This window comes from Procambarus clarkii, chromosome 10 (genome assembly GCF_040958095.1).
Source record: "Procambarus clarkii isolate CNS0578487 chromosome 10, FALCON_Pclarkii_2.0, whole genome shotgun sequence".
Taxonomy (NCBI): domain Eukaryota; kingdom Metazoa; phylum Arthropoda; class Malacostraca; order Decapoda; family Cambaridae; genus Procambarus; species Procambarus clarkii.
Genome location: NC_091159.1, coordinates 14,524,106 through 14,529,105, shown reverse-complemented (window position 1 = coordinate 14,529,105; position 5,000 = coordinate 14,524,106).

Below are 5,000 nucleotides of genomic sequence, written 5' to 3'. Positions count from 1 at the left end.
GACTGTGTGTGTGTGTGTGTGTGTGTGTGTGTGTGGGTGTGTGTGTGTGTGTGTGTGTGTGTGTGTGTGTGTGTGTGTGTGTGTGTGTGTGTGTGTGTGTGTGTGTGTGTGTGTGTCATATCTCTCTTGATCACTCGGTAGGTCTTAAAAATGGCGAGGGAGGAATTGAAAGACTGATGTCTCTATGTCTCTCCTTTCTTCATCTCCTCCTCTTCTTGCTTCTTTCTTCTGTTCTTCTTCCTTCTCTTCAATCCTCCCCTTTTCTTCTCCTCTTTCACCATGCTGTCTTCTCTGCATTTCTCTGTTAATCTCAAATCTTGCATTTTATATTTCAAATGTTTTGTTTCTTAGGATATTGCCCTGTGGAATATATCATAAAAATAGAATAATATGGTATGGATATTATAGATATCCATACCATATTATAGATATTATAGTTATCATATGGATAACGCGTATGGTATAATTTCCTAGCAAATGGGACAGCATCCTAACATATGGAATAATGTCTTAACATATGGTATAATACCTTAGGAAATGGGATAACATCCTAAAATACGGGATAAAATATTCCTACTTAGGAAATAGTACACAAACACACGGACTAATCTGCTGTATATGTCATCATTTATGTGAAAGTAATTTCATCACAGTGAATCCTTCGACTGCACTCAGGATTCGAACTCATTCACTAACAACGTATTCTACGCACCTTGAAGAGTACTCACAGTACGGAGTGAATGTGTTCTACACTATCCATGGAGTAATTCACTCCATTGTTAGTGACTTAACTGAAATAACTTAAAACACGACCAAATAAATTCAATATTAAAAACCATCGTAATAAATTAAAACACAAAATAACTTGAGGATTTTGTGGGAGGTTAGTCCCAGCTTAAGCTACATAAAAGTCCCACAGAATATACGATGGTGCATCTCAACCTCATGACCAATCAAGCTGTTGTCATGCATCATGGAAGGCAGCTATTTGGCTCGCCCAAACACCTGTCAGAAAATGTAGATAGATAGATATTTTTGTTTAAGCCACATATGTATACGGCTTACCGAAACACCTCTCGGGACATACATATTCAAAAAATATCTGGTAAACAATATATTTCTTATTTAAGATGGTTTTATAAAGGTTTTAAGCCTTTGGCGTACCTTACAATGTCGTGCATACACTCGTGCATGTTATCTTGAGATCTTGAGATGATTTCGGGGCTTTTTAGTGTCCCCGCGGCCCGGTCCTCGACCAGGCCTCCACCCCCAGGAAGCAGCCCGTGACAGCTGACTAACTCCCAGGTACCTATTTACTGCTAGGTAACAGGGGCATTCAAGGTGAAAGAAAGTTTGCCCATATGTTTCTGCCTCGTGCGGGAATCGAACCCGCGCCACAGAATTACGAGTCCTGCGCGCTATCCACCAGGCTACGAGGCCCCATGTACGTACATGTGGTGAAATACCAGACAGGTGGAAAAGGGAAACAAGAGACACAGGTCTAGTTTCCAACATATTTACACTTCAGTGCTATGATCGTAGTTTCCACAAGATAAGAAGTAATCACTAATTTACTAGAGACAAATAAACACAGAAAGGAAAGGAGAAAGAGTAACGAGAGTAAGCACAAGGAACTTTAACATGTTGGAAAGGGGACACATGAAGTGGATAATGACGGGAAAGAAAAGAATAAGGAGAATGAGTAAGGGAAGGAATGAGTAAGGAAAGAAAGTGAGCAGTGCCTCAGGTGATGTGTGAGAAAAATGTTCACTCAAATGTTTAAATATTTAAAGGACTTCCACAATAATCATGATTTTAATAGCAATATTGTTATTATTTAAATTATTATAGAGGTTGTGTTGAAAATATTTAAATATTAGTTTTTTTTTTCTGAAGGCACTAATCGCGTGCAGGGTTGTTGTTTGGGAAGATTAGCGAACGAGTTTCTGGTCATTATTGTGTACGGTTGAACGAGGCCTGTGAAGAGCTGATAATGAATTCACGATGAAGCTCTAATTCCCACGTGATTCGGGGGCTTGATTTGATCTCTCCCGTGATCCACTAAATTAGTGTTTGTTAGACAGCTTGGGTGTTTTGTGAGTCTCTCTCTCTCTCTCTCTCTCTCTCTCTCTCTCTCTCTCTCTCTCTCTCTCTCTCTCTCTCTCTCTCTCTCCTCACTCGTCGGTAACGCATTACGGGGCCAATTTTTTCTTGCATTTCGTTGTATCCTTTGAAGAGAAATAATAAAACGCAAATTCTCTCGCATTTCAGGAAATTTTGGCACTTTTTCAGCGTCTCCGCCCGTTGCAAATGCCGATAAATTCCCCAGAGGGATCACCATCTCCCTAAACGACCAAACAGTTTGTTCAATACAAGAATAACAAGAAAAATAATCAAACCTTTTCTCGGTAATGCCAACAAACACAACAGTTTATATTGCGTTAATACCCTTAATAGTTTTGTTTCCATTACTTCCCATTTCAAAATAAATGGGGAAGAATCTTGTCTAATGGACGGAGAAAACCCTCTAAAACTATTTATTTTTTACCACCGTGTACGGCAAACTAAAGCCCTTTCACGTGCTTTTATATGTACGTGCCAAGTACGTACATATAACTTGCCACGTACTTGCTTGTACTTGGCACGTGCCAAGAATATGTAGGGAGAAAATTAGACCTGTACATGCAGGCGAGGAGTCACAATAACGTGGCTGAAATATGTTGACCAAACAACACAAAAGAAAGTCAAGGGACGACGACGTTTCGGTCCGTCCTGGACCCATTCTCAAAACGATTGTGACTTGAGTCGAAACGTCGTCGTCCCTTCACTTTCTAGTGTGTGGTTTGATCAACAGACCTGTGCATAATGAGAGACAGATGACACAGAGTGAGAAACAGAAAGCCACAGTGTTTTGAGATGAATTCCATGTTAATTGTATCTCATCTCTCTCTGGCGTGCCTGGCCACCAGATGTTCCACACCAGCCACACCACACTCCTTAATATCAAACTTTTGGGGGCCCAACTAGCGTGGTTGAAGGGCTCACGGAATTGGAAAACTGTTGATGAAAGGTGGGAAGGCAGCTAACGCCTCGTTGGCTTCCTTGAAGACGAGGGGGGGTAGTTGGTGTAGGTAACGTTGGTAACGAGGGAAAGTGTGGCCGTTGCCAAGGTAGCGTTGTGGTTGGTGAGGTAACTTTGTTGGCAAGGGAAAGGCTGGTCGTTGGTAGTTGATGACAAGGGGGAAGTGGGGGAGGTGTTTAGTGGTTAAAGCGTTACCAAACTTGGATTTACAGCAATAGAAGCCAGAATTAGATGTTAACGGCCAAGAATCAGTCAAGAAAATCATGAAAATACAATTGGAATGAAGCAGAAAAGGCTAATATGGAGGGTTAACTAACTAGAACTAGCGTGATTGACAAAGAAGAACTTGACGCTCCTAGTGAAGGCGTCAACAGGAGCGTGAATGAGTCAACACGAGCGTGAAGAAGTCAACGCGAGCGTGAAGAAGTCAACAGGAGCGTGAAGAAGTCAACACGAGCGTGAAGAAGTCAACACGAGCGTGAAAGAGTCAACACGAGCGTGAATGAGTCAACAGGAACGTGAAGAAGTCAACACGAGCGTGAATGAGTCAACAGGAGCGTGAATGAGACAACAGGAAAGTGAATGAGTCAACAGGAGCGGGAATGAGTCAACAGGAGCATGAATGAGTCAACACGAGCGTGAATGAGTCAACAGGAACGTGAATGAGTCAACAGGAACGTGAATGAGTCAACAGGAACGTGAATGAGTCAACACGAGCGTGAATGAGTCAACAGGAGCGTGAATGAGTCAACAGGAGCATGAAGAAGTCAACAGGAGCGCAATCAACAATCAATATTGAATTGTTGACAAGTCTTCTCGCAGGCCTGGAGGCTCACTAGATGCGGTACCCGGCGGTACCCGGGTCGCCCCGGTACACAGGCCAACCTAGGGCTCGGGTGCATCACTCCACCAAAAATGAAACCAAACAATATTTTGGAGAAATAACGATAATAATGGCAACTTTTGCACTAGGTCCTGTAGCTGTAAAGTTTAAAATTTATCGTAATTATATACTTTTATATTTACTGATAAGCGCAATTTTCTATAGATTTTATACTATAATTTTATATTTTAATGTTTTTATTCATTTTACATCCATGTAATTATTTGCTATTTAAATTATGTTTTTTGTAATAGAGGAATATACTGGAGATATACCGTGTTAGATCCTCGGGTATACCTTGGCAGCGTCGAGGAGCAGCCCCACGATGGAGGAGGACATTGGCGGTAACTACAGAAGATGTCTGAGGGCGACAAACAGCGGACCATCGTAATACCTTGTTTGAATCGTATTGGGAAAGGAGCCGATTTGGCAACACAGCCGAGACAACAGAATGTAATCTTGGAGTATTTGGGAACAAGTCCAAGACATCTTGGCAGGATAGTCAGGGTAGAACTGGTTTGGTGGTCGAATTTAAGGCCAATCAGCCGTGGAAGGGCTATTAAGGCCACCATAATTTTTTTTTTATATTATTGACCAACTAGCAAGTCCTGGACTTTTTTCAAGACTAAAATAATCTCATTTTGTCTATACTGAAAAGCGTTGAATACATCTAATTGTATACTTTTAATTTATACAATATCTAACACGATGATATTAATTAATATTAATATTTTTAGGTTAATGATCTAAAATAATAATTCCCTAAAGATATGTGATAATCTGTTATTTTTTTGTCATATTCGAATTGAAAAGTTTTATCGGTACAAAAGCAGATACAATCATCACAGGAAAACAATCAAAGAGAATAAGAGCATTGCTTCTATACTGGGCCATTGGCGTCTTGCGAACGGCCAGCGCCTTCCACTGATGGCCGCCGTTACATTAACTAGAAAACGAGGAAATACCAACGGCCGGAGATACGAGATTTATACGTGTTTACAAGTAGTTGGGTCACGTTAATTGTCACCCCGTTTA